The sequence below is a fragment of the Lytechinus pictus genome, chromosome 5, assembly GCF_037042905.1.
Source record: "Lytechinus pictus isolate F3 Inbred chromosome 5, Lp3.0, whole genome shotgun sequence".
NCBI lineage: Eukaryota > Metazoa > Echinodermata > Echinoidea > Temnopleuroida > Toxopneustidae > Lytechinus > Lytechinus pictus.
The window spans coordinates 36,693,617-36,718,534 of NC_087249.1; the positions used below are offsets into that span (position 1 = coordinate 36,693,617).

The 24,918-nt window shown below is 44.7% G+C and overlaps 1 protein-coding gene and 1 long non-coding RNA gene across 2 annotated transcripts in view; one reads left to right on the forward strand and one right to left on the reverse strand.

Moving 5' to 3' along the window:
* LOC135154177 (coiled-coil domain-containing protein 87-like) overlaps window positions 1–24,918 on the reverse strand; it is a 53,786-nt gene that overhangs the window by 10,308 nt on the left and 18,560 nt on the right. The window lies entirely within an intron of this gene.
* Window positions 309–4,660, forward strand: LOC135154139 (uncharacterized). Its single transcript, XR_010293557.1, has 3 exons — window positions 309–363; window positions 2,881–2,997; window positions 3,552–4,660. It is a non-coding gene; the product is annotated as an uncharacterized LOC135154139 (long non-coding RNA).

The window sequence follows — 24,918 nt, forward strand, 5'->3', positions numbered from 1 at the left end:
TTATATATAAACAGATACAGGAGAGATCTCGACTGATAGACAGACAAAAGATACCCTAAATACCGACCCAAGAGGGAGTTAGTCAAGCGTCAAGAACGACCGACAGGTGCCATGACGGACTAGTGGGGCGTTGCAAGAAAGTTACGTTGCAATTGATTGCAAATCGACTGCAACTTTGCAGCCGATCCCGATTGACTGCAACTAGCAATCAATCGCCAATTTGCATTGCAAGAAAACGGCATGCGATTGAACGCAAGTTGCAGCTGATTTGCAGACGATTTGCAGCTGTAAACAGGGTCTGCAGCACAAGACTAGCCGAAAAAGCAAAATATTGGCTTGCAACAATCTTCAACCTGGAGGAGAGTAAGTAGAAAATATTCATTTTTCAGACAATTCTTTCTCCATTATGTATGTTTTCAGAGAATTTATATATTTTAGACCTATGCCAGGGAAAAAAATATTTTGAAAAAAGTGAAAATGTATCTTCATCGCCGGTCGAAATTTCACCTTCAACAAATTTTCTACTGCACACCATTTATACCAGTCCCACACTTGACTTTTTGTGTCGGTAATGCACGGTTGTATCAACAACACGGCAGGTCATTGCCGGTGCAGTGCTGTTAAAAATCACCCTCAAGCAAGTAAATGCGCACTCACACGTATTGCGAGGTTAGTATTAGTATACTAATCTCGCACCACGAACCGCGTTTGGCAGTGGATTTCTAACTAGTGGGTCGCGCGTGCTGGGATCTCACTTCTTGGGTCCACAACACACGACTTCTATTGCTTGAATTTTCTGTGCGCGGCGGCATGTAATGAACCCTTGGGTGGTAAATGCGTAGGCTCTAATTATGTATGAAACATCGAAAATGACCTTTAAAGATAATTTTTGTTCCTTTTGGAAATGATTTTTAAGTTATATCGGTTTCAACGGCGAATAGCCATCCAGTAAATAGAAATTAAAGACTTAATAACTTAATTCCATTAGTACCTTCTATTTTTTTTCCACAAGAAAAAAAATCCTCTCCATTGGCATTTGTCTCTTAAGAGACTGTCTAACGTTAACCTCCCTTTTTAGGACTTTCCTTGGCCTGGCCTGGGATAAGGTGAAAATTTTGCTGTTTCGACTTTTGTATTTGGAGGATTAAAAAAAAAATATTATTATTTTTTTTTTTTTTTTTTTATTTATTTATTTCATTTTTTTTTTTTTTTTTTTTTTGGGGGGGGGGGGTTCTCCAGACTCCACATATCTTGCCAGACAAGAAAAATAATAAAAAAGTATAGGGGGTATACATGTATTGGGCTACTTTTCAGAATCTATTGGCCACATCTGCCTCATTCTTGGGGAAGTTTTAACATTGAATAGGGAGTTGCCCGCCCGGGGCTCTTTTTAATTTAAAATTTCTTACAGGCAGATTGCACAAGAGGTTCTTTGCAAGGGCAGTCTATTTGTGTCGTTGATATGTAATGATGTGCCGTATGAGTCACATTTTTAATATCCATCACATAGAAATATAAAAAGATATACATGATGTAAGCCTAAATACATCTATTTTTTAGATTCAATATGTAGGTCTACTATGCCGGGGGGGGGGGAGGTACTTAGATTTGGTTTGGACAAAGGTGTGCGGCTGAAGGTTTGAAACCCGTACCCATATTTACAGGTCATTTTGGCTAAAAAGGTACCCATTATTGGGGATTAATTACAGGGGCGGATCCTGGATTTCCAAAAGGGGGGGGGGACATTTTCGCCTGGAAAACTTGACAAGCAAAACAAAAAAGAAAAAGGTTATCGCCTTTATCGCCTGGAGTAGAATATGGACCCATGTTTAAGGCCAGTATCTAAAAATTGGGCCATGTTTAGGGATTTTCCAGCATAAATCCATACCCCATGTTTAGGGATTTCTTCCAAAAAGGCGACCCATTCCAGCGGCACATCCCCATATGCATTATTTCGTGAGTAACCCCCCCCCCCCCTCCCCCCGGGCTACTATGTAACTGACTCTAGACTTAACTTGATTTTTATGCAAGCACATGAGGTGCTATATAGATGACAGATTTTTTTTTCACTTTAAATTATTTAATGGATGATTACAATGCTTTTCCAGGTGCTTACAGTAAAAGGGTGTCTCATATGGTGCATCATTATTAATATTGAATGCATAATCATGATTTTTTTTTTACATCCTTTTACATCAAGCACAATACTCGGGGGGGGGGGGGCATATGGTCCCCCTTGACATTTTTTCAGAATAAATCTGCCACTCAAAATTGTATTACCGCACCATTGACTGACGTTTTACTTTCAAGTCTCACGCAACTTTTGAGACCAAATTTGCAATTCCCAGGTACAGGGCCAGGAAATTTTGCAACATTGTGTTTGTTTTAAGTACATGTCAGACAAAAACATGATTACATGTAAAAAGTCAATATTCATAATTGGGTAATTTTTTATTGACAATAGGAATTTAATGTCACTGATGAACTTTGTCTTGAAAATAACAATTAAAAGAAATACATTTAAGAAGTTAAGAAAAAATATTTAAAAAGAAACATGAAAGGAATTTATTTTTATACCAGATTTTTTAAAGTAAAGTTGTTAGGAATGCTCTAGAAAGGAATACGTACACCAAAGTTTAGCATTCTATTACAAGCTTTTTTTAGTAAATTAAAGCGAAAGGTATGATTTCATAATTTATTTAATTGCACCGCCCATGGATGAGGAACCATAGTGCCCCTCCCCAGGCCAGAAGTGACATTAATCAAAACACCCTGGGACTACTATAATGATTAACACACTGGCAACTGAGCTTAACTTGTATATTAATTTCATGAACATGTTTTATCTCTTTGCTTTTTGCTTTTAATTGCTTACTACAGTTATGATGACAAAGAAGTCTGGAATAAACAAGAAACCTCCGAACCACCATAACTGTGTCTGCTACAATGTGTGTTCTTGCAACCAGCTGATTGATTCATTTTATCAACTCTCAAATGGTAGGTTACATGTAAACTGTATTATTAATAATTCACCATGATCGTAATGCGGATGGGGGTGAAATCTGTACACATTAACCCAAGGATAATGCAAAATGAAAAAGGCAAATACAAATCTCTATCTTGACTTGGACTTCTCAGCAATGAAGACATCCCCATTGATGGGGGGGGGGTGGTTGTTGTGCTCATCCAATGTGTACTGTATGAAATTGTGTATTTTGCTTTCATTTATTTAATTTATTGCATATTTTAATTTCCATGATTCATTTATTTGGGGAAAAACAATCAGTTTTCACACTTTTTTAGATTACATCATGGCAAATTGCCAATTATTATGGTCTCAGGAGTAAGCCACTATCCCTCTATCATATCATCTTGTCGGTGCAAACAACGCCCTTACCAGCAGGCATAGGGGCATTTCTGCACTGATGGGGTGCACAAAAATGTTTTGCTAAGGGCGTTCCTGCACTGAAAGGACAAAATTTGAACTAACCCAAGCTATGTATGGTTATGGGCTTGCATTATTTCCTATATTATTATTTTTTTACGAACAGGTTGATTATCAGAACTGAATTCAGAGCTGCTCCTGTCTGTAGTAACATCTTATTAGAGTGGACTTCAGAATGAGGGTGTTGCTGGTTTAAAAACTTCACTCCATGGAGCTCTCCAATTTCATCTCAAATTAGACTGCTTCTGGAAACCAGATTTGTTCCTTCAAGCAGAGATGCTTGTGGCTTTCCTGACTGGACTCCTATGGATTCTTCTTGCCAACATTAAGGACTGTGGGCTGACATTCAGTGGTAAAACACTTGATGAAGATGATATGAATTTTTATTTGATATGAATGAATCTCAGAAGTAATTCCTCAGGAGTAAGAAACAATGAAAATTAAAAATAAAAGGTCCATCAATAATGAATGTCTTGAGCAGTGTTCTTTTTGTGCACAGATCAATGGATCTTTTCATTTCCAAGCAGGGATGTAGTCAATGCTGACCTCGAGACAACATTTTGCTGGCCTTGGTCCGAATCACTGTACAGAATCTATGGGAAATTCTCTCAAGCTGCCTCATGACTCGGAAGAATCAGCCTCGACCTCATCCCTGTATGCAAGTGTGATATATATCTACCATGCAATCTCATGATTAAAGAGAGAGAAACAAGAGAGTTTCAGATTTTGAAGTGTAGCTCCTGAAATGTATGTTTTATTTGAAAATCAAACTAAAATAACTTAATTGGGCATGTTATTCATTATGATATGTATGAATGAAAGCATTTCAGAAGCAATTTGGTGCTCTTGCAAAACAAATTCTGAGTTGTATTTACTGCAAACCCTCAGAAATATTGATAAGCATTTGCCAGTGCATGAAGTGTTTTAATGAAGAGTGGCTTTTTTTTAACTATGGATAGTTATTATTTCTTCAATATTTTTTCATACAAATTATTTCAGAAATCACAATTTGAATATTCCAAGATGACAAGAGCAGAATATTTTTGGTGATTGACACACTTTAAAATGATATTAGGAGAGAATGTAGTGAAATTGTGTGAAAATAATGGCATATTTGCTGAAGAGGCCTTTAAAGATTGAAAATAACATTATTTCAAGCTTTTCTTGAAAAAAACCCATGGAAAATTGAAAATGGCATAATTTACACAAGTTTTCAAAACAAAATACACACAAAAAAAAATTTGCAGAATTTTTAGTACACAAGCCTATGGACAATCAATTGAACGTAAATCGAACGCAAATTTTGCGCACCCTCCAAAATCTCACATAAGTTACGTTCGATTTGCAATCAATTGCAAAGCTTGCGCTTGATCTACGTTCAATTGATCAAACGCAACTTGTTCTTGCAACAGGATTGAACATAACTTGCGTTCAATTGCAGATTTGCATTTAATCAGAGGACTTGCGCTCAATATTGGGAGTTGCGTTCGATTTGCGTTCAATCGCAAGTTTCTTGCAATGCCCCATAAGCCATACAAGCTCAACGTTTGAGAAGAACTCAAGATTGTAAGATTCGGATTGAAGGTATTAATCATCCGTAACCGGAAGGATGATAATTGCCGATGATAAAAAAACGATCCGATTTTGTTGAAAATTTCGACAATAATCGTGATCGGAAGACTGAAACTTGTACGGTTCAGTAAGTGATCAATCAATCAATCTGACAAGGCGACAACGGGGCTAATAAAAGCCACGGTCAAGTCACCAGCTTAATAATTTAAGCCAAGCCGCAACCATGCAAACGTAAGGAATGCAGGATATCTCAAAAGCCCCCGCGTGGGAGAAAGCGTCCAGAATTCGATATCTGTCTCAAATGCGTGAGGGCAGAACATCTGCAGAATTCTGTTAGAGAGCTGTGGCAGGACGTTTCCAGCGGTCCGATAAGGACGTGGAACGACAGAGAGTAAGGTTGAAGTAAACCACTCGTAAGGCAGTCAATGTGTCGAGAAAGCGATTGAGTGCCATCCTGTTAATAAGAAAATGCCACAGACCTGCTGTCTATGTAGAATAGAACAGTCTGGTCAAAACAGCTTAAATGGGCGTGTCAGAGAAAAAACGCGGCACGCATCACGACATAATAAGTGTGATAGACAGAGCGATCGAGAGAGGACCCCGGATCCCCTTTCTCCCGTACTAAATAAAACACCCGCCCGAGGGTGCAGTGCCCGCGGCGGGAGAGGTGGGCGGTGGTTTGGCTGAAGCCACCATCGCCGAGAGGGCCCGTAAGGCTAGGCTGCGATGGATGTCCGCTGAGGGGAGCAATCCCTAGTCGCAGCAAGCGTACGCCAGAGGTGAGCTGGCGAACAATGTCTCTGTCATGATCTTACGTGTAAACGATGATCAAGAGATGTCGGTCAAGATGTTCTGAACCAGCAGACAACACCAGACATGAAACCTCAACAGTAACGTTCCCGACGGAATCGAGTGAGGTAACAACGGCCCTGTCCTATCAAGGTTAGGGACGGAAACTGGCTAAGAGTGTCTAAGTCCTCGCTTGACGAAACAAGCGGAGGAGAAAGGCGACTTGAGGAAAATAATCACCAATATTTCCCTCAGTCTGCGATGAGAACCAGCCACAAGGCCTGGTTTCTCTGGTGATCGCAAGGGCAAACACCGCCGGCGCCGGTTGCGACAGCATGGAACAGTCCAATATCGGTAAGATAAGGAGTTCCGAGAAGCTGCGGGTGGCGGCAAAAAAGACGCCCTAAGCAGCGGGGGATGAGAATCTAAGCTTCTAAAAAGAAGAACTCCAGTGAAGTAAATCACTTTCATGGAGGGACTCATCCACAGTCGGCCCGAGAGAAAGCGGGTCGTGGTGATCGTGGTTAGACAGGCATTAGTATACATACACACACGCATACATTTTATACATAAATGTATATCCACCACGATTACATCATCCTCGGTCACGCAGTGACCATGGCCACATACATAGCATGGAAGGAGGATGAAAGCAGCCTGCGAGGCGACTCAAGTGTGCCGAGTGAAAAAGCTTCTAAAAAAGAAGACAACTCGACACACGGGCATGGTAAATGCATCGACCGTAGCCCACTCCACACGAGGAAGCAGCGGAGACGCCCGCAAGCTTGACCCACATAGAGGGCAGTCTATCGGATAGACTGTTTGAGCTCGACCGATGGCCTGGTGGCGGACAGTTTGGTGTGAACTCGCCGACCCGGCACGGTGGGTGCGCCCAGGAAGTAGGCATAGAAATGCCGACAAAAAAAACCTGGGGCTTGAAACAAGCCTGAACGCACGTACACAGCCGACAATCTAAAGAGATACGGCTGTTTTTTTCCACCGAGATGATGCTTACCCGACCGGGAAAGACTCAGGGAACAAGTTGTGAATGTCAACAGGAGGGGTATCTGGCATATAAATAGCCGATTCCCTCCGGGCGTTCGGTACGGGTGCTGCCGGCGGGGTCCAGGGGGACGACCGATGATGGCAGCTCGGGCAGGGCTCGCACGAGCCGCCCGAATACCAGACAAACAGGTTACAAAATAACCATAATGCATTGGGTGGTGAAGGCATAGCGATTATTAAGTATAGGAGAACTATTAATCGCCGTGACATTCAGATCCGATATTTATGCTCATAAGCTCGGCAGAGCTACGAGATAGTGAGACATACCGCTGAGCGGTGAAGGTGCTAATATCGGAGTCGCCCTCACTACAGCGGCGATCGCTGGAGGACAGGTGTCTGTACTAGCCCTGACTCTAACCTTACAAGGAAGAGAAGGAGTTAAAAGTAAAGACAGGGCACCCTTACTTTCGTATAGAAAGTGAGGTTCAGGCCAAAAGCTGACGGTCCCGTCGCCTGGGCGGACGGTCCGCGGGCATGATAGGTTGCCCTCTCAAAAACAGCCAAACATTCTGAGAGAAGGAAGGCATGCGGTATGTTATAAATTCTTACCTCCAATCTACAGGCCCGCCTAGGGGGTAGAATGGAGAGAGTTACCGCTGAAAGAGCCGTTGCCGTAAGCAATGCCCGGTCAAACTGTGAAGCTTGACGTAGAGGGCGAATTCGGGAGTACCTGCATATTAATGGGGGATACCCATGCAGGTGAACTCGCCGACGGCTCCCCGGAGTGCGGGCTGGCGGGAGAAACTCAATCCGCTCAATGCCCGACACCGGCAATAAGACCGACAGAAAACAGCCAAGCGGCTGCAGCGTCCAACCAGCGACATACGGGGGCTTGCCGACTTGCTGGGTGAGACCCATACGTCAGCAGCACCTGTGCATATCGTGAAAACACCCGTGCGGGTGAAAGGGCCGGCAATTTCAAAGGGCCGGCGGCTGGTGCGAGGCTGTTGATAAGCCCGGCCGTCGCGTAGCGGCGGTCTATAATGACGGAGAACACGAGGGTAAGAACCCGTAATGCTCGGGACGTGTTGATGCAACCTGTAAGGATGCAACGACAAGCCGTCGGTCACCGAGAGCTTGCCGACATGTTGGCTTGAAAGCCGTATGTTGGAAACACCTGCATAGAAACGGGGTCACCGTGTAGGTGAACAGCGTTTCAATAAAAGCCCGGCGTTAGAGGGCAGGTGACTGCTTGAACCGCACGGTGCTTAGCACGGCGGCTGAAGCTGACATGAAGCGTGGGGGAATTTACCCGCACTGCTCGTGGGCGTGTGAAGCAACATGAGAGTTGCGACGCCTGACCCACAATTATCGGGAGTCTGGTGACATAATGGGGGGCGATGTCGTATGTCGAAAACACCTGTGTATTAGCGGGAATTTCCCTTGCAGGTGCGTGAGCCGGCAAATCATGAAATTGCCGGTGACTCTCCGAGGTGTGAGATGGCAAATGTCTGCTTGACCTGCCCGGTGCTTGACACGGCGGCTGAAGCTGACATGAAGCGTGGGGGAATTTACCCGCACTGCTCGTGGGCGTGTGAAGCAACATGAGAGTTGCGACGCCTGACCCACAATTATCGGGAGTCTGGTGACATAATGGGGGGCGATGCCCGTATGTCGATAACACCTGTGTATTAGCGGGAATTTCCCTTGCAGGTGCGTGAGCCGGCGAATCATGAAATTGCCGGTGACTCTCCGAGGTGTGAGATGGCGAATGTCTGCTTGACCTGCCCGGTGCTTGACACGGCGGTTTTAGCTGACAGAGAGCATGAGGATAAAAATCTGTGATGCTCGAGGGCGTTCTGTTGTAACATGAAGTTACGACGCCTGGCCATCGGCACAAGAATTACAAAGAAAGGTCTGCCCGCGAAGCGGGGTTAGCAACCTAGAATTTCTTCTTCTTCCTCTTCTATGCGGCCCCCGCCGGGGGGGGGGGGCAGAAGAGGGCACAAGAGACAGGGGGGACGTGATATCTCGCATGAGAAAAGTCACCCAAATCTGATCAAGCCGTTTAGGCACATGAACGCTAATTCCACGGTTCCACCTTTAAGGGCACGTGGACGCGATTCCACGGTTCCACCCTGATCACATAATCATGAGATTGACGGGGTCGAGCTCACGTGTCTCTAGCGACTAGGGGCTGGTAGCCCTTTGCTAATGCTCCCTGAAGGAGACTGACAAAGCATCGAGCCTAGTCTGTGCCGGGAAAAGAGTCCCATGCTCTTAACCCAGACTTGTTGGACCCGATAGCCGGTGGGTAAAGCAGCCCTGGAGGAGTGAAATTTTCTATACTAGTACAACACTCCCCAAAATAGGTTCAGGTCCCGTCGAGGGAGCCTTGGCTATCACCTTTCAGGCACGTGGCCGCTACGCCACGGTTCCACCCTAAAACGCTCGGGCACGTGGGCGCGGTTCCACGGTTCCACCCTCTTCGGCACGTGGACGCAACTCCACGGTTCCACCCTCCTTTTTCCAAGGCACGTGGACGCAACTCCACGGTTCCACCCTTTATAGAGCCCATCGCAAAGGGTCTCACTCTCTTGCCCTCATACTCACCGCCGCTGATCACGGGAACAAAATACCATGTCTGGTTCTCTCCCAGCGGCAGGTTTGGAGTCATCAGGAGATGAGTCAAAAGAGCTCATCTACCTGGTAAGTTCTTAGCCTGAAAGAACAAAAGGAGGGTCGAAAACAGAGAGGGGGCGGAGGGGTGGGTGGGCAAGAAAGGTGACAAGCAAGATCCTTTTCAGAAAATATTAATAATAAAATTAATAACTTTGGAAAGAACAGGACCGACTTCTTAAACATGAGATCAAACAAAGTTAAGAAGCTGAAGTGAGAAGAATTTTTTTTTTTTTTTTTTTTTTGTAATCAATTACACGTATACATGACGTTAATAAATTAAAAACAGAAACGTCTAAGTCCAAGGACGAAGAGCAGGATCAGCTAATAAAAAAAAACACAAGGTTTTTTTTTTTTTTTTTTTTGACAAGGGTCAAAAGAAATAAGTAAAGGAGCTGATCTGAAGGGAAGAAGTAAAAACTTACTTCCCTTAAACTGGAAAGCCGAAAACTCATTAGCGAAAACTTTTTTTAAAGGACGCTAATAGATAACAGGGGGGCTTCCCAAAAAATTTAAGAGAAAATATTTTAAAGACAATAAGTCTTTAAAAAAAATTTCAATACAAAAATAATTATTAAAATTAATTAATAATTAAACAATAAACCAATTGGTTAATTAAACAATTAATTAATTCATTAATAATCAATCAATCAATTAATCAAACAAGAACCAAGGATTGATTGAGACAATCAACCGACTCACAAAAGAACAAGTTGAAAACAAGTTTGAGAACAAACAAGGACGACGCTCCTACCTGTCCCATAGCCTAAGCTGTGGAGAGGAAATAAAATCAATTCAATTCAAGACGAGGCAAAGGTCAAGTCAAGAATAATAAAGAATTATAAAGAAAAGGGAGCGTCGTATCAATGCCTGTGGCACGCAGGAGGAGTGCGCGGAGCTACGGGTAAGGGAAGCGGAAGCAACCCGTCTGTGAGAAAACGAAACTGACGGTTCGGAACTCACAAGTTTATTTAAAGAAGAGTCAAGTGGCTTGCCCCAAGCCACAAAGGACGTGCAGGTCCATGGCGCTAGGCTGTGATGGATGACAGTAGGGGGATCCATAACAACAGCTAGTCTATGCCAGGCTTGTAAGGCAAGAAGATGCCTCTGGAATGGTCTTAAGTGTAGGCGACAGTCTGAAAAGATGACGACTAAACCGGCCATGTAACCCCACAGTCTAAGCCAGACATGGGCCCTCAAGCGGCTGCCTCCATTGAGGGAGCGAGCGGGGGATATGATTAACCATACCCAGTCGGAACTGGGTCGAGTGAACTGGCTGAGAAAGATTAACTCTGTGCCCCAGTAAAAAAAAGATGCGGGAGTTGAAAGACAAAAACCTAACTCCTGAGCTATCTGAAGGAGTTAGGGCGAGGTGAGGTTACACCTCGGAGTCTGCAACGAGAAGCCAGTCGTTAAGGTAAATGAACAGACACAGGGCTTGGCTTCACAAACGACTGCCAAGGTGGTGACCACTTGGGTGAATGCCCTGGAAGCCGCTCGCAGATTGAGCAGGAGAGTCCGGTATCGATACATGTGCATCGTATCCCGGAACTGAAAGCCCCAAGAAATCCCGAAAATTGGGGATAAATGGGGCGTAAAAATAAGCGTTTCTTGAGTCAGGGGACAGCAAAGTCCGATGCCTGTAGCGAAGGGAGGATAGGAGCCAATGTTTCATTCGGAAAGCTCCAAAGAAAATGAAAAGTGATGAGCACTTTCATTGGATTGGATTTTGGATTTTATTGCAATAAAAAAAAACTATCAAAATACAATCACAGCAGTCAAAGACTGAAATGTGTGAATGTTTACATGTACAAATAGAAACACAACAAAATATAAAGTAAACATTATAAATAAATATTTAAATACAATACAAATTCATACAGATGAAAAAAAATGTATCATAATTAAATACCAAAGGCCACAACATAATTACTACAAAGTGTCACCAATGAAGAATAGGGGGAGTGAAAGATTAGGAAGAAAGAGGAGAAGAGAGGAAAAGGATGAGAAAAGGGAAATAAATTGGATAGACAATAAGAGGTGGAAATAAGAGGCAACCTTAAGAATAAAAACTCATTATACAATACAAGACATTTAACAATGGTCACTAAAATGTAAGTTAAGTAGTAATTGTAATTGAATCTGAATCGAGCACAAAAAGGGGAAAATAGAGCTGAGGATATAGGCTCCCTGAAAGAAGTTAAAGCACTATGTTGATATTGCACATGAGGAGATTAATTGCAATATTAAACGTTTGCAAACCATACAAATTCAAAACCTGAAACAGTACAACAAATAATTCCTAAAAGAAAAATAGGAGGGGAAAAAAAAAGAAGGGGAGTGAGAGAGGTAAAATGAAAAATAAATAGAAAGAGAAAAAAAGGAAAGAGAAAGAAAGAAAGAAAGAGGGAGGAAAGGGGAGAGAGAGAGAGGAGAAAAGGGGAGAAAGGAGAGAGAGGAAAGAGAAAGGGGAGAAGCAAGGAAGAAGGGGGAGAGAATTCCGAGAGGAGAGAGAAAAGAAAGAATAACAGAAGACTGAATGGAAAAAAATATAGAAAAAAGACAGAAATTAGGAGAGAGAAAATAGAAAAGTACTGTCCATCAACAAAAGATACAAGTTAGAAATGAAATTAAACAAGTTTCAAATCATTGATTATCTTCACTGCTTGAGGTTGGAATGAATTTTGGTACCTAGAAGTACGGCAAGGTACGCAACAAAGTGGGTCAGAATTCCTCAACTGACGGAAATTTGGCAAGGCATCTCTACGTTGTGGAAGCATGCATGCATGCCTTGATTGTACAAAAGATCTGACAAACCTTGTAAGCAATTGTGAGCGTCTATCAGCAAGGGTTGGGATGTCCAAACACTCAAGGGCATGAAGATAATCAATTCCTGTTAACATCCTCAATATGCCCAAGCATTGAGGGATCACAAATCAAGGATAGGCAGAGATGTGGATTGTCAGTTACCCTCTCGATCTTATGCTCTACAGTAGTATGGCGATCTCGGTCGCACTGTTGAACTGTTGGTGGAGGATGGGGAAGGCCGGTGAGGCGGCTCCAACCTTGCCATGACATTGGAACAATGCTATAACAAAAAAAGCCGTCCCGCACGACGGATTGGGTAAATGCGTCACTTGCTCCCATGCATGGAAGAGGCGGAGATGCCCACCGACTGGACCCCATGCTCGAGGCACCACAGGTATCCTCAGCCTGTGGTCTGGCTTGTGATCGGTGGTATGCTGTATCCACTGACCCGAGATAGCATAGCTACAGGAGGCATGCTAACGTTCGCCGTGACATTCGACTCCGATGCTTGTGCCTGTAAGCCCGCCTCTGAGGAAGGCGGTGAGCTCACCCGCTGAGCGGGTATGATGTTCATATCGGAAATCCAACCTCTCTATACAGCGGACAACGCTGGGAAAAGAGGTGCCTAGTCAAGCCCTCACTCAACAGAGTTGGGGAGAGTAGGAAATGCGGCAAAAATAAACCTTCCCATCTGAATATAGAAAAGGAAGATTTTGCCAAAGCAAAGCTGGCCTGAGGGGCTGGCCTCTCACATGCAGCCTTAAAATCTTTCATGAGCGAGGTGCCCAAGGCAGAAAATAAGGGTAGGCTGAAAGAAGGAATCTTCCTCTCCATCTATGGGTAGATGTGAGGGAGGTTCTGCTTAAGGAGCTCATTGGAATCCTGTGCAGGCTGGTGGAAGGCGAGAGCCGTATAGCCAGGCGAGTCTGTAAATGGTTCTTCCTCAGACATAACCTACACAGCCCCATGAATGACTCACAAACAGAATGGGGAGTCTGCCGACAGACTGGGGACGAAAACCAGTGTTAAGGGAAAACCTGCGTATTAGATGAGTTGGCCGGCGATTCATGACGAATCGCTAAAGACTACCAGTGTGCGGAAATGGCGGCATCTGCTTGATCAGCTCGGAGCTCGGGGACATCAGCAACAGAAGCTGACGTGGAGCGTGGGGGAACAAACCTGCACCACTCGAAGGTGTTCTGGGGGAACATATGAAGTTGCGACACCTGGCCATTGGCACAAGAATCAGAAAAAAAGGTCTGCCCAAGACAACGGGGGCTTACGAGCTTAGTTTCCCTCTTTTTCTTCTTCTTTTGTGGGCTCTGTGGGGGGAGCAGAAAAAGGTACAGGAGACAGGGGGAGCGAGAAGAAATGTCTCCCGAATCGGACAGGGTCAGATTTTCCATCAGCAAGAAACGTCTCCCGAATCTAGCAGGGTCAGGTTTTGCATCAGCCCGTCGGGGTCGGACTCCTGTGTCTCCGACTAGGGACTGGTAGCCCTTTGCTGATGCTCCCATAAGGAGGCTGACAAAGCATTGACCCTTTGCCAAATCGTGTCCCGCGGGGTTCAAAATTGAAAACTTTAGAGGCCTTCTTGGATTTTTAATAAATATCAATTATTATCATTTTTTGCGCATAGTCTGACAATGGGGCAAACCTAAATGAATACGCATTTTACTGTGATTTGGATAGTAGAAATTGTTTTCTGGATAGTCTGGTTAATATATTAGTGTTTGAGCCCCCATTCAGGCACAATGGGATTATATAAAGCTGCTTTTATTTTATGCTGGCACATCGACTTCTATCCTCTTCAGAAGCTCCAAAATTGGCAGATGTTCCCATATATTGGAAAAATACGGAAAAGAGGTGGATGACTGGCAATCCCCTAAGGGGGATAGGCTTTGCTGTGCCAGCACTTCTTAGCAGCAGTTAGAGGAAAGTCTACTCCTTTGTCTCCACGTAGTTTCAAAACAATGCAAGGCAAAAGCGATTCTGTGTCTCGCCCACTTATGAAAATAACCAGAAATATCGTGATTTGCGAGGGCACGCAACAGAATTGTATCGAAACTTCATTGTGAAATGACTGGGATGGAATAACACTTGTCATAAGAGTCTTGCACGTAAACTTTAACGTTGACCTGAAAAATGACCTTTGACCTTACCATGTGACCTCCGACTGCAGCATAACATCCCAGGGGGGCCACTTACATTGCCGAGTGGATACCATGCGCGACCAAAAAAACACGTAAAAAGGATGTCTTTTTCAAGATAGGGCACGTTACGTACGTAACGTGAAAAGGGTGTCAAAAACGCTAAAATAATGAAAAAAAGGGTATCTATTTTCGCTAGGAAAGCTGCGTGTTTAGGGTCAAATTTGCGGGGATGATAAAACAAAATTATAATGTTTTATAAAGGATGTCCATTTTGGCCCCAACACTACGTGTTTAGAGTCCGATTTGCGCGAGGTATGGAAGGTGGGGCCGTACTAAACCAAAAAGGTAAAACTGATGACCGACGGACCCGTGACGTATCAATAAAATATCGATGTACTTGTTTAGGGGTTCATTTCAGGGAATACTTGCCAAGAGTATCGTTTTGTTTCCAATACTTGTTAAGGGTAGGGTTTCAGAAGCCAATACTTGTTAAGGGGTGCATTTTCAGAATATGGAAAATACGTGTTTAGGGTGCTTTTCGAGACCCCATGGTTGCGCATGGTATCCACTCGTAAATGGAAGTGGCCCCCCCCCCCCGGGCATAACATGCAGGTCCCCCAAGTCCATCAACCATCCAAGTTTGGTTGAAAAGTGACTTACGGTTGCAGAGTTAGGTGTCATAAGAGAGTCTTGCATGTAAACTTTAACGTTGACCTGAAAATTACCTTTGACCCTACCATGTGACCTCCGACTGCAGCCTAACATGCAGGTCCCTCAAGTCCATCTACCTCCCAAGTTTGGTTGAAAAGCGACTTACGGTTGTGGAGTTACGTGTCATTAGGTTCGTGACGGACGGACGACAGACGACATTTGGATCCCTAAGTCTCGCCTTCACCTCTGGTGGGCGAGACAAAAAGGGGCTTTACTACATTGCAAAAGCGACTTTCGCCTCAATGGGGGATCTAAAATGTCATATTTTCCAATAAATAGGTCAAATGCATAAAAGGAGTGGGTAACTTCCGCAGCACCCTGAGGGTTAAGGCTTCGCTGTGCCAGCACTTCATTATATGTAGCAGATAGAGGAACTCTTTCAACTCCAAGAGATTGAAAAACAATAAAAGTGACTTGGCTGCAAAGCAGAAACGTCTTTTTTCCCTCGATGGGGCTCCAAAATGGCATATTTTCCAATAAATAGGTATTACGTAAAAGGGTGGGTAACTTCGGCAGTCCACAGAGGGGGTAGGCTTTGCTGTGCCAGCACTTTTTTATATTTAGCAGATAGATGAAAATCTACTCTTTTGTCTTCATGTAGTTCCAAAACAATATAACTGGCTTTACTACATAGCAGAAACGTTTTTTGCCTCTATGGGGGCTTCAAAATAGCATATTTTCCCATAAATAGGTCAAATACGTAAAGGGGTGGGTAACTTCAGCAGTCCCCAGAGGGGGTAGACTTTGCTGTGCCAGCACTTTTTTATATGTAGCAGATAGATGAAAATCTACTCTTTTGTCTTCACGTAGTTCCAAAACAATATCAGTGGCTTTACTACATAGCAGAAACGTTTTTTGCCCCAATGGGGGCATCAAAATGGCATATTTTCCCATAAATAGGTCAAATACGTAAAAGGGTGAGTAACTTCTGCAGTCCCTAGAGGGGGTAGGCATTGCTGTGCCAGCACTTCTTTATATGTAACAGATAGATAAAACTCTACTCTTTCGTCTCCATGGTGGTTCCAAAACAATAAAAGTGGCTTTACTACATGGCAGAAACACTATTTACATCAATAACTGGGATGTACTCATTTGATTTGCTAGTTCATTACGATTAACTTGCACGCCGAATAAAAGTACACAATTTTTCCTGCGCGTGCACAGCATCTCCCTACGCACGCACTATCCCAAGATCATCACGCAAATAGGCGTCCATTTCCTCTTTTACTTTCGCCTGCCGCCGTGATCAGACGTTAGCTAAGTACACTCCCACTTTACTTCTTAAAGTGTCCGTTGTTTACATATTTATCTATGTATTTACAGCCTATATCAATCATTTGCCTTTCGGCTTTAGATTGATTTCATTTATATCTCTACTGCACGGAGCTTTCGTGTTATTATTCACGTTTTTCTTTAAATAAACTTGTGAGTTCCGAACCGTCAGTTTCGTTTTCTCACAGACGGGTTGCTTCCGCTTCCCTTCCCCGTAGCTCCGCGCACTACTGCGTGTCGCAGGCATTGATACGATGCTCCCTTTTTTCTTGATAATCCTTTTTAATTCTTTATAATTCTTGACTTGCTCCTTTGCCTCGTCTTGAATTGAATTGATTTTATTTCCTCTCCACAGCTTAGGCTATGGGACAGGTAGGAGCGTCGTCCTTGTTTGTTCTCAAACTTGTTTTCAACTTGTTCTTTTGTGAGTCGGTTGATTGTCTCAATCAATCTTTTGTTCTTGTTTGATTAATTAATTGATTGATTAATTAATTAATTGTTTAATAAACTAATTGGTTAATTGTTTAATTATTAATTAATTTTAATTTTAATAATTATTTTGAATTGAATTTTTTTTGACTCATTGTCTTTAAAAAAAAAAAGCCTCCCTGTTCTCTATTAGCGGCCTTTGTTTTCGCTAATGAGTTTTCGGCTTTCCAGTTTAAGGGAAGTAAGTTTTTACTTCTTCCTTTCAGATCAGATCCTTTACTTATTTCTTTTGACCTTTGTCAAAAAAAAAAAAAAAAATTTTCTTAGCTGATCCTGCTCTTCGTCTTGGACTTAGACATTTTCTGTTTTTAATTAATTAACGTCATGTATACGTGTAATTGATTGAAAAAAAAAGTTATTAATTTTATTATTAATATTTTCTGAAAAGGATCTTGCTTTGTCACCTTTCTTGCCCACCCACCCCTCCGCCCCCTTTCTGTTTTCGACCCTCCTTTTGTTCTTTCAGGCTAAGAACTTACCAGGTAGATGAGCTCTTTTGACTCATCTCTTGATGACTCCAAACCTGCCACTGGGAGAGAACCAGACATGGTATTTTGTTCCCGTGATCAGCGGCGGTGAGTATGAGGGCAAGAGAGTGAGACCCTTTGCGATGGGCTCTATAAAGGGTGGAACCGTGGTTTGCGTCCACGTGCCCTGGAAAAAGGAGGGTGGAACCGTGGAGTTGCGTCCACGTGCCCAAGAGGGTGAAACCGTGGAACCGCGCCCACGTGCCCGAGCGTTTTAGGGTAGAACCGTGGCGCTGCTGCCACGTGCCTGAAAGGTGATAGCCAAGGCTCCCTCGACGGGACCTGAACCTATTTTGGGGAGTGTTGTACTAGTATAGAAAACCTCACTCCTCCAGGGCTGCTTGACCCACCGGCTATCGGGTCCAACAAGTCCAAGTTAAGAGCATGGGACTCTTTTCCCGGCACAGACTAGGCTCGATGCTTTGTCAGTCTCCTTCAGAGAGCATTAGCAAAGGGCTACCAGCCCCTAGTCGCTAGAGACACGTGAGCTCGACTCCGTCAATCTCATGATTATCTGATCAGGGTGGAACCGTGGAATCGCGTCCACGTGCCCTTAAAGGTGGAACTGTGGAATTAGCTTTCATGTGCCTAAACGGCTTGATCAGATTTGGGTGACTTTTCTCATGCGAGATATCACGTCCCCCCTGTCTCTTGTGCCCTCTTCTGCCCCCCGGCGGGGGCCGCATAGAAGAGGAAGAAGAAGAAATTCTAGGTCGCTAACCCCGCTTCGCGGGCAGACCTTTCTTTCTAATTCTTGTGCCGATGGCCAGGCGTCGTAACTTCATGTTACAACAGAACACCCTCGAGCATCACAGATTTTTATCCTCATGCTCTCTGTCAGCTAAAACCGCCGTGTCAAGCACCGGGCAGGTCAAGCAGACATTCGCCATCTCACACCTCGGAGAGTCACCGGCAATTTCATGATTCGCCGGCTCACGCACCTGCAAGGGAAATTCCCGCTAATACACAGGTGTTATCGACTTACGGGCATCGCCCCCCATTATGTCACCAGACTCCCGATAATTGTGGGTCAGGCGTCGCTACTCTCATGTTGCTTCACACGCCCACGAGCAGTGCGGGTAAATTCCCCCACGCTTCATGTCAGCTTCAGCCGCCGTGGTAAGCACCGTGCGGTTCAAGCAGTCACCTGCCCTCTCACGCCGGGCTTTTATTGAAACGCTGTTCACCTACACGGTGACCCCGTTTCTATGCAGGTGCTTCCGACATACGGCTTTCAAGCCAACATGTCGGCAAGCTCTCAGTGATCGACGGCTGGACGTTGCATCCTTACAGGTTGCATCAACACGTCCTGATCATTACGGGTTCTTACCCTCGTGTTCTCCGTCATTATAGACCGCCGCTACGCGACGGCCGGGCTTATCAGCAGCCTCGGACCAGCCGCCAGCCCATTTTCTTTGAAATTGCAGGCCCTTTCACCCGCACGGGTGATTTCACGATATGCACAGGTGCTGCTGACGTATGGGTCTCACCCAGCAAGTTGGCAAGCCCCCGTATGTCGCTGGTTGGACGCTGCAGCCGCTTGGCTGTTTTCTGTCGGTCTTATTGCCGGTGTCGGGCATTGAGCAGATTGAGTTTCTCCCGCCAGCCCGCACTCCGGGGAGCCGTCGGCGAGTTCACCTGCATGGGTATCCCCCATTAATATGCAGGTACTCCCGAATTCGCCCTCTACGTCAAGCTTCATAGTTTGACCGGGCATCGCTTACGGCGACGGCTCTTTCAGCGGTAACTCTCTCCATTCTACCCCCTAGGCGGGCCTGTAGATTGGAGGTAAGAATTTCTAACATACCGCATGCCTTCCTTCTCTCATGAGAATGTTTGGCTGTTTTTGAGAGGGCAACCTATCACGCCCGCGGACCGTCCGCCCAGGCGACGGGACCGTCAGCTTTTGGCCTGAACCTCACTTTTTATACGAAAGTAAGGGTGCCCTTTCTTTACTTTTAACTCCTACTCTTCCTTGTAAGGTCAGAGTCAGGGCTAGTACAGACACCCATCCTCCAGCGATCGCCGCTGTAGTGAGGGCGACTCCGATATTAGCACCATCACCGCTCAGCGGTATGTCTCACTATCTCGTAGCTCTGCCGAGCTTATGAGCATAAATATCGGATCTGAATGTCACGGCGATTAATAGTTCTCCTATACTTAATAATCGCTATGCCTTCACCACCCGGTGCATTATGGTTATTTTTTAACCTGTTTGTCTCGTATTCGGGCGGCTCGTGCGAGCCCTGCCCGACCTGCCATCATCGGCGTCCTCCCCGGACCCCGCCGGCAGCACCCGCACCGAACGCCCGGAGGGAATCGGCTATTTATATGCCAGATACCCCTCCTGTTGACATTCATATATACTTGCCAACTTTAGAGAAAAAAAAAGAGGAATCCATTTTTCAGAGTAACGAGCGAGTGACATTGTGCGGGGGAAGGGTGTGGGGGTACCCCTCTGCCACGCCCATGGTTAGAAATTTTTGGAATTTTAGAACGTGAAATGGGGGTTTTCCTTCACTTTTGAAGTGCCTTTTACCTGTCCACAAAGAAAAAAATCTTAATTTTGTCCCAGTGTAATGAAGCATGAAACAGGAAAATCAACAGGATTCCTTTCATGAAATTGTACCAAATTTTTAGACTTCAAAAACATGTAGATCTATTTCCATTACAATATTGTACTAACTGGATATATCCTGAATGAAAATTTGGATGAGATTGATAGAAGTGAAATAACTGGATATTTCTCAGAATACTCCTTCTTATTTCTGATTAATTTTGGGTTTGCTCATTTTTTACTTTATTTCACAAAAAACAGACTACTAGTAACAGTCTAAATGCACATGTAACTTACACATGAACTTAGAATCTATGCAATTGCAAATGCACCGGTACGGTACTCACTGTCACAACCCAGGGAGCTCCGGCCCACGAAGCGGGCCGCGGCCGCGAAGCGTGCCCGAGCTCCCGGGGTTTACACTGTCACTGTGTTGTACTGCCCACTGCACTGTCTGTATAACGATCGGAATCAATGTCACATTCACAATCCAAACGATGCATTGGCGACGGTATCCACTTTCCACACACTAAATTTGTAATTTTTGGCTTTAAAATTCCACGGAAAAACTATATCCTTTGGCCATTAGCATTAGACCGACGATCGTTGAGCTGGATCTTACGTTTGCACACGTATTATGCACTTATTTAATGCATGCAGCGCGGTATCGTGACGTCCGGCGACGTCGCAGCATGCATTGTATTTTACACATGTTGTCGCTCTAGCTGTGTTTGCACGCGCTTCTGCAATGTGCGCGCCATGTGAGATAGGCAAAGTGAAAAACTACGTACAAGAGTGTGTTCAGTTGGTGGAAAAATAATGCTATTTGGGATATCGCGATATCCAGGTACCCGCAAGCTTCAGTTTTGTCTAACCTTCGCTCCAGCCGTTTTTTCAATATTATCAATGTAAAAATTAATGAAAATCTGAATTATGGGGTTGATATTCGTAATGCGGAATTGGCAATAAAAAATCGGGATGGTTGGCAGGGATGTTCACAGCTTGTTCCCCGAGTCTTTCCCGGTCGAGTAAGCATCATCTCGGTGGAAAGAAACAGCCGTATATCTCATTAGATTGTCGGCTGTGTACGTGCGTTCAGGCTTGTTTCAAGCCCCAGGCTTTTTCTGTCGGCATTTGTATGCCTACTTCCTGGGCGCACCCACCGTGCCGGGTCGGCGAGTTCACACCAAACCGTCCGCCGCCAGGCCATCGGTCGAGCTCAAACAGTCTATCCGATAGACTGCCCTCAATGTGGGTCAAGCTTGCGGGCGTCTCCGCCGCTTCCTCGTGTGGAGTGGGCTACGGTCGATGCATTTACCGTGCCCGTGTGTCGAGTTGTCTTCTTTTTTAGAAGCTTTTTCACTCGGCACACTTGAGTCGCCTCGCAGGCTGCTTTCATCCTTCTTCCATGCTATGTATGTGGCCATGGTCACTGCGTGACCGAGGATGATGTAATCGTGGTGGGTATACATTTATGTATGAAATGTATGCGTGTGTGTATGTATACTTATGCCTGTCTAACCACGATCACCACGACCTGTGGATGAGTCCCTCCATGAAAGTGATTTACTTCACTGGAGCTCTGCTTTTTAGAAGCTTAGATTCTCATCCCCCGCTGCTTAGGGCGTCTGTTTTGCCGCCCCTCCGCAGCTTTCGGAACTCCTTGTCTTACCGATATCGGACTGTTCCATGCTTTCGCTACTGGCGCCGGCGGTGCTTGCCCTTGCGATCATTAGAGAAACCAGGCCTTGTGGCTGTTTTCGTAAACAACTGGTTCTCATCGCAGACGGAGGGAAATATTGGTGTTTATTTTCCTCAAGTCGCCTTACTCCTCCGCTTGTTTCTTCAAGCGAGGATTTAGACACGCTTAGCCAGTTTCCGTCCCTAACCTTGATAGGACAGGGCCGTTGTTACCTCACTCGATTCCGTCGTGAACATAACTGTTGAGGTATCATGTCTGGCGATGTCTGTTGGTTCAGAGCATCATCGTGACCGACATCTCTTGATTGTCGTTTACACGTAAGATCATGACAGAGGCATTTTTTCGCCAGCTCACCTCTGGCGTACGTTTTCTGCGGCTAGGGATTGCTCCGCTCAGCGGACATCCATTGCAGCCTAGCCTTACGGGCCCTCTCGCCGATGGTGGCTTCAGTCAAGCCACCTCTCCCGCCGTGGGCGCTGCACCCTCCGGCGGGTGCTTTATTTAGTACGGGAGAGATGGGATCCGGGGTCCTTGTTATGTCGTGATGCGAACCACGTTTTTTCTCCGACACGCCCAGTTGAGCTGTTTGACCAGACTGTTCTATTCCACATAGACAGCAGGTCCGTGGCAGTTTCTTATTAACATGGTGGCACTCAGTCGTTTTCTCGACACCTTGACTGCCTTACGAGTGGTTTACTTCAACCTTACTCTCTGCCGTTCCATGTCCTTATCGGACCGCTGAAAACGTACTGCCACAGCTCTCTATCAGAATTCTGCAGATGTTCTGCCCTCACGCTTTTGAGACAGATATCGAATTCTGGGCGCTTTCCCCCACGCGGGGGCTTCTGAGATATCTCGCATTCCTTTTGTTTGCATCGCTGCGGCTTGGCTTATTTTATTAAGCCGGTGACCCAACCGAGGCTTTTATTAGCCTCGCTGTTGCCTTCTCGGATTGATTGATTGATCACTTACTGAACCGTTCAAGTTTCAGTCTTCCGATCACGATTCTTGTCGAATTTTCAACAAAGTCTGATCGGTTATTGATCATCGGCGATTATCATCCCTCCATTCACGGATGATTAATACCTTCAATCCGAATCTTACAAACTCTTGAGTTTCTTCTCGAACGTTGAGCTTGTATGGTTTAGTCCGTCATGGCGCCTGTCGGTCGTTCTTGACGCTTGACTAACTCCCTCTTGGGTCGGTATTTAGGGTATCTTTCGTCTGTCTATCAGTCGAGATCCCTCCTGTATCTGTTTATCTGTAACCATTTACAGTACGTAGCCTTACATACTTATGCATCGCTCCCAGACTTTTGCCGGGATTGGCGTAGATTAGGCGTGAATTTTAACCCTTGTCTTTGTTTGCCATTCTTCAGACAATTCCCAACTCTGTTCAGTTGGTTGTATTGTCGCGCGAGCTGTGCGTCAGCTTCTCAAGACATCATTTCACGCTGGATTGTTGAAACAATCAAGTCAGTTGGTGATGATGTTCTCCTTCTGACACTAGGCCGAGGGCCCATGATACTTTAGTATCATTTCTTCTTGGGCTCCTTCTATTGAATCGTCGTAAACGACATCTTGAGGACCGCCTTTTTGGCGCTCTTCTAATTCCTTGTTCTTAGAACCTTTCTTCACATGAGGCCTTATTTGCCTCCTCTGTCCTTAAGGCAGCGGCCTTTTCGTGTCTTCATCTCCCTATTTTTGTACGCACTTTCTTAGTCTAGACATGCCTCCCTTCACGTTGAATCCGTGTTGGTCTAGCAAATCAAATGAGTATATCCCAGTTATTGATGTAAATTATGAAAATACCATGACTTTCTTATTTACGAGATAACTGGATATACTCATTTGAACCCTCCCACCGACCCCTCGCCTTGCGTGGCAACATGTCTTGCGTTCAGGCTCATGAGAGGAAATGGACGCCTATTTGCGTGATGATCTTGGAATAGTGCGTGCGTAGGGAGATGCTGCACGCGCGCAGGAAAATTTGTGTACTTTTATTCGGCGTGCAAGTTAATCGTAATGAACTAGCAAATCAAATGAGTATATCCAGTTATCTCGTAAATAAGAAAATCATGGTAAGTATTTTCATATTTTTCCTCAATGGGGGCTCCAAAATGGCAATTTTCAAATAAATAGGTCAAATGCGTAAAAGGGGTGGGTAACTTCAGTAGCACCCTGAGGGTTAAGGCTTCGCTGTGCCAGCACTTACCTATATGTAGCAGATAAAGGAAAGTCTACTCTTTCAACTCCAAGTGGTTTAAAAAAACAATACTAGAAATTTGACGTGTCCAAAGGACACAGATGCCCCCGCTTAACGCGATCAGAAGTTCATTCAATATGATTGAACTTTATATCGTGCAGAAACCAATATGCATATATATAATAAACAAATTTAGACCTCTGAACGAACTCGCATACATAATGAGCTATGACCTTTGACCTGCTGACTTCGAATTCGAACTTAGCCTGTATTTTTGGTGTCATCTACCTACACACCAACATTTTCTTTAATCCATTAAATATTTTTCGACTTATTGCGTGGAAACCAACTTGCATATTTAATGAGCTGTGACCTTTGACCTGCGGACTCCAAATTCGAACTAAGCCTGTATTTTGGTGTCATCTACCTACACACCAACATTTTTTTTATCCATTAAATATTTTTCGACTTATTGCGCGGAAACCAACTCGCATATTTAATGAGCTGTGACCTTTGACCTGCTGACTCCGAATTCGAACTTAGCCTGTCTTTTGGTGTCATCTACCTACACATCAAAAATGTTTAATATCCATTAAATATTTTTCGAGTAATTGCGCGGAAACCAACTCGCATATTTAATGAGCTGTGACCTTTGACCTGCGGACTCTGAATTTGAACTTAGCCTGTATTTTGGTGTCATCTACCTACACACCAAAAAAAATTTTAATCCGTTTAACATTTTTCGAGTTATTGCGCGGGCAACGCTTAATGCCCCCTCTGGACTTCATCTGCAGGGGCATAAAAAGCTACCTGAGTGAGATTGCAAAGCAGAAACGTCTTTTTCCCTCAGTGGGGCTCCAAATGGCGAATTTTCCAAGAAATGGGCAAAATACGAAAAAGGGATGGGGGACTTCGGCGGCCCCGTAAAGGGGGGGGGGTTAGGCTTTGCTGTGCCCTCACTTCTCTATAATATAGCTGATAGAGAAAAACCTACTCTTTCGTCT